This window comes from Sapajus apella, unplaced genomic scaffold (assembly GCF_009761245.1).
Source record: "Sapajus apella isolate SASKATOON/1434 unplaced genomic scaffold, GSC_monkey_1.0 scaffold15, whole genome shotgun sequence".
In the NCBI taxonomy this organism is placed as follows: domain Eukaryota; kingdom Metazoa; phylum Chordata; class Mammalia; order Primates; family Cebidae; genus Sapajus; species Sapajus apella.
The window spans coordinates 9,283,051-9,302,870 of NW_022436955.1; the positions used below are offsets into that span (position 1 = coordinate 9,283,051).

The window sequence follows — 19,820 nt, forward strand, 5'->3', positions numbered from 1 at the left end:
GCCTTTTCTCCTTCAATTCTTATGCCCAACACCATTTCTAATTAGGAAACTGGCCTTCTGTGAGCACCTTAATGAAGTTGTAACTCCTGTGAATTCTTCCATCTGGAACATCTTCCATGTGTTACAGATGAAACCATCCACAGCCATATCAGCTGAAAGTTTGACTTCCAAAGGCCCAGGGCATCCACTGCCTGACAAGCACTTACTTTTTGAATATTTTAAAGACAAGGGAATTAAACACTTCAAAAATAACAAATTCCTCTTTGCATGAAAATGTTTCCATCTTAATGATGTAAAAGAATAGCTTGTTATCACGGTGCATCTGAAGAAAAAAACAAATTACACATGCAAATGTTTTTTTAGCTAATTAATTCAATTCTGAAGATAAAATTGGGACAGTACAGAATTTCAAGCAGATTCCTAATAAGATGTGGAATTTAGCAAATTCAGCCTAGGTACCAGAACATCTATTTCCAGTAGATAAAGCTTCTTGTGGCTGCTTAGGTTGGTCATTCCAGACCAAGGTTTGCAAAAAGCCTTAATATACTGATTAGATATTTGTCCCATTATTCCTGCAATGTAAAAATTTCAGGGTCAAAATCTAGACTAAATTTGTGGAAACTCTCGTTACCTTGTACAAATTAAAATACCACCCAGGAGAATGGAATTCACCTATCATAGTGATATAAAGACGACATTATAAAACCTATATCAGTTATACAATTAAACCAGTCTGAATTTTTTAATTCGTCGAAAGGACATGGGTTTGAAGTCATACATATCTGGATTTGGATAATTAATCGGCCAGCTATTTGCTATGTGAGAGAACAAAACATCATTAAAAATCCCTAATACATACTCAATATTTTTTTATCTGTAAGGTGGAATTAAAAATATCCACCTCAGGGTTTTGTCACTGTTGTTTGTTATAAGAATTAGAACCAAAATGTATTTGTGTTTAAGAAAAAAACATCTATCGTTATAACCCCCAGATGCCTTTTATGCGTGTTTGCTTCTAATTAAAAAAATAACATAAAGAATCCTTTTGTTTTGTCATGAAACCAAGATCTTTTGAACACAAAAATCTTGAGGAAGTCTTCGGATTTCAAGAAGGCATCAGTAGAGGAGGTGATTAAGCTTGTTTCATCCAGAATTCCAGAATCTGGAAAGATTCTAGATCAGGGGTTCCCCAACCCCTGGGCTGCAGACCAATCCATGACCTGTTAGGAACGGGGCTGAACAGCGTGAGCATTGGACAGGCCAGCATGACCGCCTGAGCTCTGCCTCCTCTCAGATCAGCAGCAGCATTAGATTCTCATAGGAGCCGGAACCCTATTGTGAACTGCGCATGCATGGGATCTATGTTGTACACTCCTTATGAGAATCTAACTCATGCCTGATGATCTGAGGTGGAACAGTTTCATCCCAAAAACATCCCCACCACCCCACCCACCCATCCATCGAAAAGTTGTCTTGCCATGAAACCTCTCCCTGATGACAAAAGCTTGGGGACCACTGCTCTAGATTGCACAGTAGATAAACTATCTCAGAGTCTGGAATATAGTAGATGCTTAAGAAACTCTTTCTTTTCTGGAAGCATTGTTTCTGTGCTAGAATATCTTTGTTTTTGAGAAGTACCACCAAGTTTCCTATTTCCTTTTTCTCTAAACTTTTATTTTAGTTTCAGGGATTCGTGTGCAAGTTTGTGATATAGATAAATTACATGTCACAGGGGTTTGGTGTACAGATTGTTTCATCACCCAGGTGTTAAACATAGTAGTTGGTAGGTAGTTTTTTGATGCTCACCTGCCACTCCCCCTCCACCCTCAAGTAGGTCCTGGTGTCTGATATTTCCTTTCTGGTGTCCATGTGCACTCAACTTTTAGCTCCCACTTGTAAGTGAGAACATGCAGTATTTGGTTTTCTATTCCTGTGTTAATTCACTTAGGAAAATGATATCTGGCTCCATACACGGAGCACCAAATCCCTCCAGCCCAGCAGCAAGGAGACAGAATTTTTACTCTGTCTCTGGTGGTGGGGCTCAGGACAAGCATTTGGAAGCCTGAGGGAAAAGAAAAGTGTACAAAAGGGACATAAAATATAGACATACAGTCTACCACACCCTTCCCTGTGGCCAGGAAAGACACGGCTGCTCTGTCACAGAGCTGCATGAGAGATCAAATAAATTTCTATTATTCACATGTACCAGTGAAAAGGAGACTTTCTGATATCTTGACTCAAGGTCATGACTCTGAATGTCCCTACCAGTGAGAAAAGAAAAATGCTGGGGGTCCCTGAGCTGGAAGAAACCTCCTGGGTTGCACCAGATAGACTTGTCCAGACCCAAGAAGTCAGAGCTTTAGCCTGGATTCCGTGAGATAAAGATGACCTGAGCCGATATCCCAGAAAAGAGGTGAAAGCAAGGCAAAGAGACAGCAGCACCAAGTAATGGGTCCAGTCAAGAAGAAACAATGGAGTTTGAATAGAGAGCTGAAAAATGGGACACTGAGCCCAGAAAATGCCTGGCAGGGGCATTAGATCAGGCTGGAACTTTGGGATTTCCAGTATTTCCCATATCTTAAAGGACTCAGACCAAGAAGGGCAGTTAGGAGGAAGAGACCGAGAGCAGGGATATCAGGGGAAGGTGAGGAGTCTGAAAAACTGAGCTATCATTGTCAAAACAATTTTTATCTCCAAGGAATACCCTAGACCCTATACTTCACCCAGGAAAATTCCAAGGATAAGAAAACATTTCTTCCTAGACAAGCAATTGAGACCACTTTGATCTTCCTGCTTGTGTGAATGAATCACAAATTCCTCCAAGTCCTATTGAATGAATTCAACATGAGCAGAGATGCTTCCTTTTCTTCTCTGTAAAATACACCACCAACATCTCTTTTCTTAAATGCTCCTGAGGTTCTCCCACTGGCCGTTGACTTCTCTGAACCTCGGGCTTCTCATCTATCAAATGGCGAGGATAATACTGAAATGGTGACAAGGCTTAAGAGGGAATTTCAGTAGGAATCAGGAAAGCCATCCTAGGCTCTCTGGTTACGCAGTGAGAATTCTGGAGTTAAATGTCTCAGTATAATGGCCCTTGTTTATGTCCTCTGAAATTCATTTCTAAAATAGCCGTATCTAGAAAACAAAGCCACTCAGATGACCTGAATGCCCTCATGCTTTGAACCTTTTACCTCCATCTCGAACTAGTAGAGGAGTCCAACTTCATGCAATCTTGTTGGGTATCAGAAGCACACTGCCTCACTTGGGAAAGACCATGATAATAACAGCAATGTCAGGAGTTCAGAAAAGTCCAGATGCATGTAAAAACTGTTCAGGGATTCAGGTGATTGCTCATACCTGGAAATATGGTTATGTGGGAAAAGCTCAGAAAGTTATTTAAGTCTCCATCATCTCCATTCTTTACTTATCAAGACAGGTGGGTCTCTACAGTAGTGGCAACAATAGCTACCATTTATTAAGTATTTATATCAGGGATGGTTAAGTATATTATGTCTTGTCTTTTTATAACTGCCTTATGAGATGAGTAATATCATTTATTTTCATTTTAACAATTAGGCAACTGAGGCACAACAGGATGAAATAACTTGCCCAAGATTACCCAAACATAAAGTGGTAAAGCTAATATTTCAACTCAGGCTGGTGATCCAGGACCCAAGTTTTAAGCTTCTGCCTCTATTGCATTCTGAGTTGGGGGAAGTAGATGATCTCAGACGAGATTTTTAGATGGGAGAGGAAGGGTTGATTTCTATAAATATTGGTGGCAACATTCCCCTTGATGCTGAGATTTAGACACCATAATGCCAGGGGCTTTATGAATTAATAGGGTTGACTTTATGTGAGTCAGACCTGTTCTTATCTTCCCTGCATGACTCCAGGCCCCGAGGGGAAGTTTACAGAAGACAAAAAAGCAGAAGACAAGAACACTGACCATCTGACCCACCCCTCCGAGCACAGCAAGGGCCTGGGTTGGCCAACACCAGGTCTCTCCCCAAGCAACCTTCTAACGTTGTTGATGTCCAAATCTCAAAAGCCCCACCCATGCAGCATTGTGGGGAGAAGAGAAGGATGTCATCCTTGCTGTTTAATTCCCTTTTTCATCATCTTATCACAAGTTCCTTGGTAATTTTCCAATTTCAAAGGAAATATTTGGAAGGATATCTGAGGACTGAATGCGTTCATGTTTTACACCAAATGCTTTCAACATGAGAATCCGCCCAGTCGTATCTAATAAAAATATCCTTCCTGAGCTGGTACCAGGAGGTTTCATTAAAATAGCAGTCGATAAGCAGAGCTGATTTGGCACCAAGGAAAAAAATCACAGGCGTATCATGCCTTTGGAATTCAAGAGCACAGCTGAATCAAGGCCCTTTTTAGTTGTCTTAGGACCATATTCTAAGTTTTGCTCTATCAGATACTGAGGCATACACTGTAGGGGAGAATAAATAGCTTTTCTTTCCATCTTGGGTTCATAGCTGAAACCCCTATTACAAAAGACAGATTAACAAGAGAAAAGCATACAAATTTATTTAATGCAAGTTTTATGTGACACAAGAACCTTTGGAAATGAAGACCCAAAGAAAAGGGGAAATCTGTGTATTTCTATGTTAAGTTTGGGGTGGCGTGTCCAAAACCCAATCAGTACTACATCAAACCATACTGAATTGTCAAATTGGGAGAAGTTTCAGAAATCTTCCTCTATCCATCGTGCCAGAGGCAGAGAAACCTGACGTGGATGATTGCTGATGCCCTAGAACTCAGGTGCTCTCCTGCCTATGAGTCAAAGCCTCTATGAGCACTCTGAGAGATTTCTTCCCAGGGTTTCATTCTCCTGAAGACAATTGCCCAATTAACAAAAAAGCCAGACAGGGGCCCAGACAAATGGTTCCTAATATGTTCATTAGTATATTTTCAAAGTTATTGCATATCACCATGGGTCTTCTGTGAGTGCTGGGAACTCCAAATTGAACAGGAATCTCACCTGCAAGAAGCTTACCATCCGACAAGGGAGGTAAAATGTGCACAATGCAAGATGGAAAGTCATCATTGCTAAGAACGAATGAAAAAGAGGAAAGAATTATTCCCAGCTAGGAGGAGCATGGAATGCTTCCTGAAGGAGGCATCTGAGCCAAGTTTTGATTTTAGGCAAGAACTGGGTGTCAAGGATGGGATGGAGCGTTCTCCAAGCATGCTTCAAGGGGTTATTAGCATAAGAAGATAGAAGAGCAGGGGCTGTGTGCAAACAAAGGGAGTACTCAGACATTCAGGCTGCCCAGAGCAAAAGGTGTATGATTAGCTTTAGTGGAAAAAATGGTCAGACTATAGTAATCGGCTTCTGTTTTCTGTACATAAGTTTGCTCATTAATCCAATGCACATACTGAGGTCCTTTCCACCATAGTTAATTTCTACTTCTAACGCCATCATTTTAATACAGCAGAAACCTTGGGGTTTTGATAAAGGTGAGAGGTATGGAGAGGCATGAGTTAAAACTCTGGAAAGCAAAAGCATCCTTATAACCCTCTAATTTTTGTCACTCTGGTCTAATTCGGATGTCTTTGCATATTATGATTCCCCTGCCTGACACACCTTTCTCTACCTTTCTCTGGGGTTCTAGAGACTCAACTCAAATATCACCTCTTCTGTAATGAAGGCTGCCTGCTTCCTGGCCCACCTGGCAGTTCTGAGCTCCAGGTTCCCTCTTCTGCTTCCTCATAACACTCCGCCCATCTCTTCAGCCCTTGTCACAATCTGCTAAATTTATCTGTGTAAGTAACAACAGAACTGGTAAGGACAGGCACCATGTCCTGAGCACTCAGGATGTGCTGGGTTTTCCCTGCACCATCACTTCCTCAGAAGGACTGGAACTCATTATGGACAGGGTCCTTATCCTAGAGTGAAGGGCATTGACCTGGAACCAGACTGCCTGGGTTGGCATCCTGGCTTTGCCAGTTCTTTAGCTGTGTGAACTTGGGGAACTTACCAACCTCTTTGTGCTTTTGTATTTTGCCTCGGAAATATGGGGATAGCAGTAACACTTATATCATGAGTATTCTTGAAATGGCCATGAATCATAAGAGAAAGCAGAGGCCCCCACGGGTTTAGTGGAGGGTGGTACGTAATGTACCTCGTAGGCACCATATACAGAAATGTTTATTTTGTGATGTTTATTTTTAAACTCAGAGTTCTCTATGCTTAGCAACTGTGTTAACCCATTTATGCCTGAGGCTGCAACTTTTTGAATTTTTTCAATGAGACCTTGGTTATGACCTTGAGCAGTAAGATATAAATATAACTCCCTCATGCTTAGCATTCCAGTAATGGAACACTAGGCATAAACGGGTTTTAAGCACATAAGCAAATTTCCCAAGTCCCTCCCAGCTCCAGTATTTCCCAGTCCCAGCTGCCACTCAGTGGCCTTGGGGTCACTTGGAAATGCTGTGTCATCCCAATGCATCAGTGTTCGTCCCAGGGGTAGAACCTCCGAGCCTGGGCAGGGCACCCAGTACACAGATGTTTCAGTTTATGCCTGAGACTTACAGCTACAGAAACACCACCTTTCAAAATTTTATGCCTTTTTTGTTTCCAATACATGAATTAGGTCTCAAAAAAGAAAAAGAAAAAAGAAAAGTAACAGATCTGTTTTGTGCCAGAGCTGTCTGGTCCCTCCAAACACTTAATCCAGCTGCTCTCATTGTCTGGGATCAAAGCACCTTCCCCACACTGTAGCTTTGTTCTACTTGGAGCAGATGAACAGGCTGAAAGAAGAACTCCTTCAGGCTTCCTGCCCCTCCCTTCCCCTGAACTTTGAGAGAACAAAGAGATTTACAAGGCTAGGATCCCAACTACAAGGTGCTAATGATCAGAATCACATGCATCTGAGGTCTGGACAAGCCTTCCTAAGTCAGAAGGCTTCCAGCAGCGGGGGAGGCACTTAAGGGAGGAGAAAGCACTCACAGGCATAAGTAGATCTCACCCACGATGGAAACCCTGTCCTCTGAGAATCAGGCAGGCTCCACTGGGCCCTGTTCCTCCCCTGCCCAGCACTTGAAAGTAGCTATTTAATCTTAGCCTGTGCTGAGAATGACAAAAGAGTTTGCTCTCCCAGAGCACAAACTCTGGGAGACCTGTTTAGCATGAATCAGCATCACCTCGAGGGTTTGTTAAAATATAGCTTGCTAAGCCCCAGTTCTGAGTTTTTGATTCAGTAGGTCTAGGTAGAACTCCAGAATTTGCATTTCTAACAAACTCCCAGATGCTGCTGGTTCAGGGACAATCCTTTGACAACCTCTATTCCAGATTCATATACAATAAACCATTCAGAGCCTATATAGTCTCCAATCTCAGCTTCCAGCTGCCTCTTCCAAGGATCTGGAGATCCCATGAGCAATGAGCAGAGTAAGTAGTCATTGCCAAGTCAGATCTTGGTCCTTTCACACACATCCCGGCATGGTTTGGTCAAGGTGGAAACATGAATGTCCCACTCTAAAACTCTTAATATAAACCACAGAGATGCACTGCATAATACTGTGAAAAGCAGAGTAACCTGTACCATAGCAGAGTGGGTGAGAGAGGAGATTTCTAAGGCAGATTCCCTGGATCCTGCAAGCCCTCTTACTAACTGGGTGACCATGGACAAGATGCTTAAACTGTTAGCCTCTGTCTCCTTACTTGAAAACTGTGGAGCTAAATGAGCTTCCCATCACATGGTTGTTAGAAAGAGTAAACAATATAACCCAAATGTGACCTCATGTCCGGCTCTATGGACAGTGATAATTTTAAAAACCAACTTAAACTACATAACCTGCCTCTAATCTAAACTCTCTGTCTTTTTGTGGGCTCAGCTTCTGCCTGCAACCTGTGGCAGTAGGTAGGATGATTTCAACATCAGTGAGCAAAATAAATTCCTTCTCACCTAACGTCCCAACAGCTGATAGATACCTCACTGAGCAGAGACATGGGCACCGAGATTTCACATATGCATGCCATTACTTACCTCTACCTGTTTCACCTAGCTGTGCCCGGGTTTCTCATATGTACATTTACATTCCAGCCCACACTGCCAAGGCAATGCCTGTTTCATGGAAAATGACCTTTGCTGGAGAAAGGGTCTCATTACATTTGCAGATATGAGCTGAAGTTTATGGAATTCCAGAGTGATTCTTTAAAGACAACCTTCAGGAAGAGGATGCTAGCTCAAGTTGTCAGAACAAATCCCCAAACATTTTGTCTTAGTCCATTTTGTGCTGCTATTACAGAATGCCTAAGATTGGGTAAGGATAAAGAAAAGAAATTTATTTGGCTCACAGTTCTGGAGGCTGAAAAGTCCAAAGGCATGCACCACCATCTACTCAGCATTCAGTGAGGGTCTCCTTGCTACAGTATCCCTCGGCAGAAGGTAGAAGAGTTACAGAGCACGGAGGTACACTCTTGCTAACCTATAGTTAGGGAAGAAAGGGGGCTGAACTCATTCTTTTTTCAGGAACCCACTCCTGACCTTACGGTTCTAATCCATTCATGAGGGCTCTGGTCACCTCTAAAATGTGCTACCTTTTAACACTGCTGCATTGGGGATTAAGTTTTCAACACATGAAATTTCAGAAACACTTTTGAACCATAGAACATTTTCTATTTGAAACAGAAAAAAAATAAAAGCAAAAAACATTATGGTGATTTTTTTTTTTTTCTTTATCTTGTTAACCTTGAAAGTAGATGCATCAGGACTGACTCCCCCAGGACTCTGCTCAGGAAAGTGTTGAAAGGGAAGAACATCAGCTTGAGTTTAGCTATAAGCACTTTCTGTCCATGGGCTAATTTTCTGAAGTTCTCTGTGAGCAAGCTAAGATTTTCTGTGAAATCTCAAAATAATCAAATCAATGACCAGATACTTTCGATGTCACACAGCTGAAGCAACTGTGAGGGGCAAGACAGTTCCCACAGGCTGCCAGCTGGGCTCACAGTCACTACATAATCATGCACATGGTACATGGTACAAAAGGCAGACTGTGGTCCCCAGCAGCTCAGGAAATCGAACAAGAGGTGTCCACGTCAAGACAGAAACTGGAGAGTGTAATAGACGCACTAGACCTTGTGAGCGAAAACCGTACCAAAAAAAAAAAAAAAATAGTACGCAGGTGGTAGAACATGCTCATTCATGCAAATAGTTCTCAAATCACTTTCTCAAGTGCCAGTAAAATAAATTGTATTTTTGAGAATGTACGCAGTCAAGTCAAGCTGTCTACAACCAACCAACGTGACTCTTCCTTGGTGAATCCAACCAAGTGCTGTTTCGGATACTTAACTTTGGGGGTTGGGACAAGGCAGCATTGCCTGCACCTGGAAAGAGAAGCCTTATCTCTGTGGACCAGATTCCCACATTTCAGACTCACGGAGATAGATAAGCAAAGTCCCAATCTATTCATTCCTCTCCCAGAAATTCAGTTGTTACATAAGCCAGTGCTTTCCTCTTCACGGTCTGTCTGTTCTGTCCCTGTTTCATACACACTAGGGAAAAGGCCTCCTGAGGAGTCTCAGATCAGAGCATGGGCCAAGCTGAGGATCCACAGTAGATGAAGGTCAACAAAGAGGCCCAATACACTTGTGGATCAGAGCTCCTGAGTTGTAGTTGCTGCACTAGCGTGGTAGACTGAATAACAATCCCAAAGACATCCACATTCTTATCCCTAGAAGGTATAAACACCTTACATGGCACAGGGTGTTGTGCAGTGGTGAAGACATTAAGGATCTTGAGAAATAGATTATTTCGAATTATTGAAGGGGGCCCTAAATGTAATCATAAGTGTTCTTATAAGAGAAAGGCAAAAAGAGACTGGACTGTGGAGACAGGAGTTGCTGAAATGACTGCAGCAAGATGCTGAAGGGCTAGCCTTGAAGATGGGGAAGGGGCTGGGAGCCCAAGATGGCAAGAAACGCAGCTCTAGAAGCTAGAAAAGGCAGAAGATTCCATTCTCCCTTGGAGCATTCAGAGGGTGTGCAGTCTTGGACCTTGATTTTGGCCCAGTGAAACCAATTTTGGACTTCTGACTTCCAGAAGTGTGAGAAAATATGTGTTGTTTTTAATCGCCACGTTTGGAGTAATTTGTTACAGCAGCCACAGGAAACTAATATAACTGCGCACTACCAAAATTCTGCTTCATTGAACTGCCCTTTTCCCTGTTCCCCATAGGCTCATCCCACATCCTCCTTTTAACACCATCTCTCCCAGAGAGTCACCCACAACTCACTGGTCTTCCATGCCCATTAATCATGCCCATAGGTGATAACCAGCAGGCCCCTTCGACAGGAGTTGAGTGTCAGTGGAGGTGTGTTTGGTTGTCTGTGTGTGCATCCAAGATGTGTCCAAAGACGTCAGTTCTACGTCCCCTTGACTGTGACGTTTAATCACTCAGGGCACAGACTGTGAGATCTTAATGAGCTTTCTGACTACATTCCTATTTTAAACTTCAGGGATTTTTCACTTTTTCTAAAAAAGATGACAATAACTTTACAAGATTTTGGTGAGCATCAAATATATATTTTTTCCACATACCCACAAATGCTTGTCTTTTTCTTAACTTATTTTAAGTTCAGGTTTACTTGTGCAGGTTTGTTACATAGGTAAGCCTGTGTCTTGGGGGTTTGTTGTACAAATTATTTTATCACTCAGATATTAAGTCTAGTACCCGATTATTTCATCACCCAGATATTAAGTCTAATACCTTTACTTGATCCTCTCCCTCCTTCCACCCTCCACCTTTCAATCGGCCCCAGTGTATGTTGTTCCCCTCTATGTGTCCAAGTGTTCTTATCATTTGTAATTTTAGGTGAATTCTTTCTATAAAAAACTAGCAATGGTTAACTATGGAGTCCAGTTTTCTATGTCATATGTAAGAGTGTGACACATGCAAGGGTGACTCTATGACTCAGTACACAATAGCCCTATGCCATGGGGTATTCTTATTATGCCCATTGTGTAGATGAGAAAACTGAGTTCTAGAAAGTTTAGGGAATGTGTGCAAGGTTACACTGCTGATCGAGGTCACACAGACAGTCAAGCTGGCACTGGCGCCTAAGCATTCTGACTCCAGGGGTCTGTCCACTTAAACGCCTCATACCACACCATACTGAATGTATATGAGAATGACTGTAACAGTCATTATAGGTTCTGTGGATCCTGATGTAGTACCAACCATTGCCCCTGCCTGGTGTGCCTTTGCCTGGTCCTGTCATCCGCCAGGCTTCAACGGCTGAGAACTGTGTCTTCCCAGTTCAGGAGACATGAACAGAAGCCATAGCTCGGTGCTGATGCTAATTGCCTCCGAGTCTGTATGTTCCATAATGAGACCACCTAACAAGCCATGGGCTGTGAAAAAGTCCTTGTCCCATTTCCAAAGCTTGTGATTTGAGGGAGATGAGGCTCAGATGGAACTCCAAGGCTGAGCCTGAACCTTGTCAACTGGAACTGAAATTTTTGGTTGAAGTGTGAGGCAGCCTATTACCCACATTCAGGAGCAGTTTAAACACATTCAGTCCCTTTGAGTGAGAAGCTCCCAACATGCCTCCCCACGTTTTATTGTAGTCTTCTGCACTGATCTGTTTCATAAATATTCATTAAGCATCTATGGCTCTTCTGAACACCAAGGCTGGAACAATGAAGCTCCACTCTATGCATGAAAGAAACATGCAGCCAGGTGCAGTGGTTCTCACCTGTAATCCCAACACTTTGGGAGGCCAAGATGGGAAGATCACAAGGTCAGGAGATTGAGACCATCTTGGCCAACATGGTGAAACCCCATCTGTACTAAAAATACAAAAGTTTCCTGGGTGTGGTGGCATGCACCTGTAATCCCAGCTATATGGGAGGCTGAGGCAGGAGAATTGCTTGAACCCAAGAGGTGGAGGTTGCAGTGAGCTGAGAACACACCGCTGCACTCCAGCCTGGTGACAGAGTGAGACTCCATCTCAAAAAAAAAAAAAAAAAAAAGAAACATGCAAAGTGGTGCACAGGCCATCCAGTCATGAAGATCTGGTATTAGGGCCCAGGGAGAAAGTGGTTAAATTGACCCAGAAGAATTGAGGAAAGATTCATAAAGACATTGATGTTTACTGGAATTGTTAAGTCTTGCCAAACATGGAGGGAAGACTTCCCTATCGAAGAGAGGGAGAAGCTTACACATACACAAACTTGAATGGGTTAATGAAAAAAATATCAGTGCGGCTAGAAATCTGGGGATATGGGAGGAGACTGAGTGGAAGATTGCGCTTACAGTTCTAGAGGCAAGAGATGGAACTGCCCTTCCATACCACAGCCTGATTGGGATTAAGATTATATACCAGGCTTACTGCAGTGAAGTCTTACATGGACTGAGCCTTCAACCTTTCTTCCCTCTCTTGCTTCAAACTCTTGAACCTGAGCTCCAAAACGTGTCACTGCAATGCTCCCATGTTAATGAGCGAACAACGTCAAGGCATCTCATTCATATGCAAACGCTCTGACACAGATGCTATATGAAATGAATTCAGATGGAATATGCCAGCATCCTTTTTTTTCTTAATCCTTCCAGAGAGTTATGATGTTGCTACATAAGTTAATGAGAGGAATGGAAGAGCAAACACCGCTCTTGAAACCTATCAACAGTATAACTATTTAGATGGGTATTAAAGCCAGACACTGTCATATAATTTGAGGGTATGGCTGAAGACATCTTAAGAATATTTTGTTACTGACAATTGAATCATAATTTTAACAGACATCTCCAAAAAGAGAAGCAGTGGTAGCAGCCATGTAACATTTATTTAGGAGCTGGTGAAGATCTTTGATTCAAAGTGCTGGCTGAAATGACAGAACCCAGCTCTTGGGATGTCAGACCTGCCAAACAGTTAGAATTTTATTAGAATAGTAAGTGCCCAAGAAATATCAATGCCGTGCTCGATAGATAGGTACTATGCAAAGTGCTTTACGTACATTCTCCATTTAATCCTCACAGCAGCTTTGAGTGGCAACTTTTATTACTCTCCTTTATGGATGAGCAAACTGAGGCACAGAGAGGGCAAGCAATTTGCCCAAGGTCACACAGCTAAGGAGAGAAGGGGTGGAGATTCCAACCTAACAATCTGACTTGACTCTCACCCACTGTCCTCTACGCCCTGTGGGCAATGAATTCTACTGCTCTAGTCTCAAAGGTGAGGAAACAGAGCCTAGTTCAAGAATAAGTTACCTGGCCAAGTCTCCTGCAGACACTTAAGAATAAAAATATTTGGGCCAGGTGTGGTGGCTCACACCTGTAATCCCAGCACTTTGGGAGGCAGAAGTGGATGGATCAAGAGGTCAGGTGTTGGAGACCAGCCTGGCCAATATGGTGAAACCCCGTCTCTACTAAAAATACAAAAATGAGCTGGGTGTGGTAGCACACACCTGTAGTCCCAGCTACTCGGGAGGCTGAGGCAGGAGAATCGCTTGAATCTAGGAGGCAGAGGTTGTAGTAAGCTGAGACTGTACCACTGCATGCCAGCCTAGGCAACAGAGCAAGACTCCATCTCAAAAAAAAAAAATTGCCTTTAACCTCAAGTTAAAGTGAGACTTTTATCAAGCATTGCAAAGAGACAGTGTGGATTTCTGAAAGAGGAAGGGTCTTTAGAGAAGCTAAAAGCTGGACTGGAATCCCAGTTTTGGTGTTTGTTAGGTCTGTTGACTAGAGCAAATGCCTAAACTTCCTCTGCCACAGCTTGATCAAAGGTATCATAGGGAGACGCTTACATAGCTTACAGGGCTGTCACTGGGAGGACTTAGGTCCTAAATTAAAGTTCATGTGAAAGAACCTGACTTCTGTACTTGCCCCCAGGTTCCACCCAACAGCTACACTGAGCTTCTGGGGAAGTGAGCTTTTAGGACAAAAGCTTTTAGGGCAAAAGTTGTGCCACCATCTCAGAAAATTGATACCACTAGATTGTCAAGGAAACAACCCCAATGTCCATTCACATGAAATGAACATGTGGTTTGTGGTATAATTATCCAACGGAATAGGATACAGCAACACAAATAAATGATCTACAACTACCCACATTGATGGTTCTTCAAACATTGCAGCAATTGAAAGAAACCAGAAAGAAAGGGCATGTTGTATGATTCCGTTTATATAAAATACAAAGTGAAGAAAAACTAGCCCATAGAGGTTCCCCTGATAGGGGCAAGACAAGAAGGGACAATAGAGAGGGGGGCATTGTTTGCCGAAACTCTGGCAGTGTTTTGTTAATGTGGGAGTTAATGGACTATGGTGTACTCTTATTATGCCCATTGCACAGATGAGAAAACTAAGTTCTAGAAAGTTTGGGGAATGTTCATTTGTTAATTTTGCAAAACTACAACAAGCTGGAAGTCTGACAACATATTCACCTTTCTATATATTCCAATTTTTAAAAGCCTATGGACTCCAAGGATTTTAAAATGCCTCTTACAAAGAACAAAGTCTCTGATCCCACAAAGAAGGTGCAAGGTATATCCCACATAACAAGAGTAATCCCACTGTATTAATCTGTTCTCATGCTGCTAATAAAGACATATCTGAGACTCAATAATTTTATAAAGAAAAAGAGGCCTAATTTACTCACAGTTCCACATGGCTAAGGAGGCCTTACACAGAGGAGGAGGAAAGTCACATCTTGCGTGGTGGCAGGCAAGAGAGCTTGTGCAGGGAAACTCCCCTTTACAAAACCATCAGATTTATAAGACTTATTCACTATCACAAGAACATTGCAGGAAAGACCCACCCACATGATCCAGTTACCTCCCACTGGGTCTCTCCCAGGACATGGAATTGTGGGAGCTACAATTCAAGATGAGATTTGGGTGGAGACATATTCAAACAGTATCAGCCACCCAGTGCAACTCCCTAGAAAGAACAAAACACCTACACATACCCCTCCTGGGAGAGTTTTGATGCTAACTTGCTAAAAGGCAGGGACCTGGGTCTCGGATGTGAGAGTGCAGATGGGAAGAGCCCTAGAAGAAGAAAAGAAACAAAAGACAAGCTGGAGACCGGAAGCCACCACCCCAATCATATTTATTCCTGCTGAGGGCATGCCTGTTACACACACACACACACACACACACACACACACACACACACCCACCCCATGCTGATCACTGCAAGGCATAGCTGGGGCATCACTGTATTTCATCTTCACAACAACTTTCTAAGATAGATTTTATTATCCCTACTTACAAATGCTAGAATCAAGGCGTTGAGTGAGTAAGTTACTTGGCCAAATGTAGCCAGTAAGCAACAGATCTGGAATTTGAATCCTACTGTTTAGTTGCAAGAATTATTCTTTGGCCAAGACCCTGTTCCTGCTCTCCATGGAAAGATAATCTTATCTACTTTCTAATCTTGGGACAAAAGTTGGTTAATTTTGATGCTGTGTGGGTAAAACTGAACCAAAGCACTTCAACCTTAGGTTGATTGGTGTTTACTGATTCAACCTCTTGTTAGATCCTAATGACGTCAAGAAACCAAGAGAGATTCAATGGCAATACCCATTCAAAGCATCCCTACAACAGTGTTTCTAAAGGCTTGGACCTTGGTAGGTACTTAGCAAATTAATGAATGAAAAAACTGATGGCCAACTTTGCCACGGTCATGTAGCTGTCAGATTGCATTTCATCCTCACAATAAACAGGGAAACATTTTTAAATCCCCCTTATACAGATACAAAAGTGAGAACACAGAAAGGTTGAAATGACTGGTCTAAGGATACCCAGAAGGGAATGTCAGTGCCAGAAACAGCGAGGCCTATTTATATACGCTAGGAAAACTTCCGCCAGGATGTTAACACCCAAGCCTGCTGTTTAGACAGTGAATCCTCAAAACCATGTTAAAGAGAAGCCTCTCTTTACTTAATGAAGCCCAATGATCCTTTAAAAATAGTGCTGCTATTTATTGTATTTCTGGAGCTCACAGAAGCTGAGCGGAATATTTTAATGCCATGTTCTGAGAAAGATGCAGGTTTTAACCAACGATGCAATTGGCAAACCGATAAGAATAGACTTGCCTGTGATATTTGGACAAATTCCCCTTTCTGCTTTCTTCTTTGAGGCTTCTCAGTGGCATCTTCTCCCCGTTTGAGACCAAAGACAGAATAACAGGGGTTCTGCTTCTAACTTCTGAGTCTATATATCATAGGTAAAATAATTCATCAATTGCCAACTCCAGGCCAATCTCCATCACCCTCAGCCACTCAATCAATTAATACGGACATTAGGTGGGGTGACCCTGTTGGGGCTTCCTCCTCTAAAGTTCTAAGACAGCAACAAATGGCTAGCACTTTATTAGGTGCCATGCAGAGAAAGAAGACAAGTGAGAGTACGCTCCCTCTTATGCTTTGTTCTTACAGAAGAGATAATATCACAGGCCTAAAGCAGAAGCAACCAGGAAGCAAATATAAGACAAAAGAAATCTCCATACAACCCAGTGTAGGCCACCTGAAATGGCATCTTCTTTCTGCCTGACCCCCTCCAGTGCGAACCAGTTCCTCCTGCTTCAAACACATCAGCCCCCAGAAAGTAACAAGCCAGGAATTCAAATGCAATATAGGCAACAATTTTATGTTGCACTGTTATTTTCCATTCTCATTAAACTGCTGATTAATGTCTCCCATTTTTTGTTTTTTTAATGATCTTTGCACAATAAAAAACAATGTCATCACTGACTTTTAATTTGTACACTACAGCACACATCCTGCTCCATCAGTTCTGAAGATGGTCTCCACTGCTGGTCAACTCTCTTACGATGATACTGCTCTCCTCTATCCCTTAGGTTCTCCCCCTCTCTCTGGGGCCTGCTGTGCTTTCTCAAAACCGTCTTATCAATATCTGTGCCAGCCTCCATGTTCAGGCACAAGAGCTAAGATAACGGACAAGACCAGCTTCACTTCTCCAAAGAATCCAGCCCCTGCCTGTCTCCCAGTGAGCAGAAATTGCACAGCTCAGGGCTCCTCCTTTCTTAATTAGGATCAAATCTCAATCCTTGATAACCCAAAGAAAGGAAAAGGCAGCCAGTCAGGCTAAGAGGCTATAAAAGAACTTCTGCTAATCCTCCCAAAGCACTCAAGAGAGGGCTTTCTGCCAAGTCAGGGTCATTTAATGTATTCTGCTTTGGAAAAGATATTAAAAATGATTAAGTTCATTAAAAAAGAAAGAAAAGAAACCTCCTCTAAAGCAATGACCTCTACTCAGCAGCTGTGATAAAACAAGTACCTTTTCTTAGGATCTGAAATGTGTTAGAAATTTCAACAAAACTATGTAGAAAGGCAAGGTACACCCACACCAGGGAGTGAATCTTTCTGGCTACCAAACCAGCAGAAGTCAGAAGCAAACAACACTCTAGGCTCAGTGGTAAAGAGGGACCAGAAGGGGGTAATATCGTCTCTGTCCTCAAATATCTTACAGTCTCAAGAAAGAGATGACACATATACAGAAGATAAACCACCTGATGGGTACAGAGTGGACGCAGTAAGAGATCCCTGGAGAGTAGACTTAACGCACTGAACTTTAAATGAGGAGTTGAATTTGGAAGAGCAGAGAGGAAGATGAGACATTCCAGGCAGAGAATATTTTGAGCCAATGCAGAAAATTTACAATAAGGGAAATGTATGTCTGGCCCAGTGGGAAAGTGGGTAAGACAGATGGAGTCTTTAGGAGATTCGACATCAACCAACGAGCTGTGAGGTTCTTCCAAACATCAGTGTAAGTGTATTTTTACATGAAAGAGGATGAACAAGATCACCTCTTGACTGGACTCTTTTCTATTTCTATCTCCAGAGCTCAGAGTTCTCGAGTTTCTGTCATGTTCTTTCCTTCCACTATTTTTCCTCTCTGACTTACCTCAAGTTGTTTTCAACTGAGGACAGTACTGATCCCCAGGGCATTTATAAATGTCTGTGGATCATTTGGAATCATAATTATGATTGAGCAGCACAAATGGCCTTCCTGGGTAGAGGGTAAGGATGCAAAATGCCCTTCATTGCTCAAGGAAGAGGTGTCCTGACTAAACTGGCAATATCGCCCCTTTGAGTTGCACCTGCTGTGGTAACAACGATGACGGTAACAAAACAATAGTAATAAGCTCACAGATCTAATCAGTTCTATGACTGAGAGCCGAACTGGGTCCATCTAAGTAAAAATATTCTATTTACACCATGGTGACAAGCTCTGTAAATGTTCATGGGAGACACGGCTGCCCTTCATTTCTGAGTGGTCACAGCCATGCCCAACTTACTTCACCCTGCAACTTTCAACGTAACTTACCTTCATGGATGAACTGTAAGAGCCCTTTCTAAAAATAGGAAATCAAAGCACAGTGGATGGTGTCATCATGTCCTCTCCCAATAGTTCCAAAGCTCAGACAGCCATCATGAACTTGTATTTCAAAGAAGAAATCATGGTGTACTGGCATGGTGCAACACAGAAGGAATATTCTCCTTACAAGTCTGTTTTCCTACATCAACTATAGAAAATACTTAAAATGTGACATGGGCACATTGACCATTGCTCCTCTCATAACAGCAAATGGGTCCTGACTCAAGGCTTGCTGAACTTGCCAAAGGGAAGAGGAAGAGAAAGAGAAGATGTGTCATGTTGTGTGCTAAGCTGAACAACCTGAAAGAGCTTCAAGGAAGTAGCCAAGATTAGTGTAAGGATTACGCAGTCCTGAATGACCCACTCAGATTGGAGTAGGACCCTGGCAGTGTGGCTTGATTTTGTGGAAGGAAAACAAGTTAGAATTAGCAATCCTTTAGGGCCCTAACCAAGCAAACTGGAACTCCAGGAAAGATCTCCATTCATCAATTCAACAAATACCACTGTGTGTCTACTATGAGCCAGGATGCCAGAATTTTTCTACCCGCTGTAGTGAACTGGACAATGCTCCCTACATTCGCAGCAGGAACTGAAGTACTAAATCTAAAGCTGAAGTCCTTTTGGAATCCCCCAGAGATTGTGGTGGGGGCAAAAATGGCTGATATTGAGGATACCAAAGAAGGGGACAGTGAGAATCACTCCACAGCCATCCGGCCAGGCTTGCCAGATGCTCCAGGCTGAAGGATGCTGGTGGGAGTAGGATAACCAACCATTCTGGTTTTCCAGAAACTGAGGGGTCTCCAGGGACAGGAACCTTTTGTTTGCCCAGGAAAATCCCAAACTTGGATGAATCGATTGCGGTAGGCAAGAAACACCAACTTTTGTAGCTGGAAAGGACTGAAATAGGCAGAATTCGAAAGCCTGAGGCCAGCCTGGACTTTTTGCTTCACTCTACCTCTGGCCTCCTTCCTGATTGTTCCTAGTTTCACCATGTTCCCTTCCATGACTCTGTTCCCCCATTTTAGGCCTTGAGCTTTCACAACATGCTGTTAATTTGGTTTGTCCAATTAAAACCCTTGAGTCTTATTTGACCACTACTGCCACTGACACTGACATAACTACCATTCATTGAGCATCTAATACATGATGGGTGGGGGCTTTGCACAGCTTACCTAATCTAACCCTCATAACTGTTCTACACAAGATGGATTCCTATGGTAGAGACTGGAAATTGAGACTCAAGGAAATTGACTACCTGAAAGACACACTTCCAGACCTATTTGCAAGTAGAATAACCTCTGTTATCATCATGGCTTGGAGTCCTGCAGTCCTGCCCACCCAGGTCATCTTCCAACTCCAAGCAAGAAAAAGGGGATTTTCATAGCACCATCCGCATGTACACTTTTCCAATGACTCAGGATGCCCCTGGAAGCCAAGCCAGGCAAACAT

At 42.7% G+C, this 19,820-nt stretch overlaps 1 long non-coding RNA gene across 2 annotated transcripts in view; it reads right to left on the minus strand.

Annotated features, from left to right (window-relative positions):
- Positions 1–19,820, minus strand: part of LOC116555501 — an 82,244-nt gene that overhangs the window by 49,824 nt on the left and 12,600 nt on the right. Inside the window, exon 3 of one of the 2 annotated variants that reach the window (XR_004270557.1) lies at positions 8,027–8,457. The exons of the other annotated variant lie outside the window; for it this stretch is intronic. This is a non-coding gene — a long non-coding RNA (uncharacterized LOC116555501). Of the gene's footprint in view, positions 1–8,026; positions 8,458–19,820 lie in introns of those variants that run through there. 2 annotated transcript variants of the gene reach the window in all.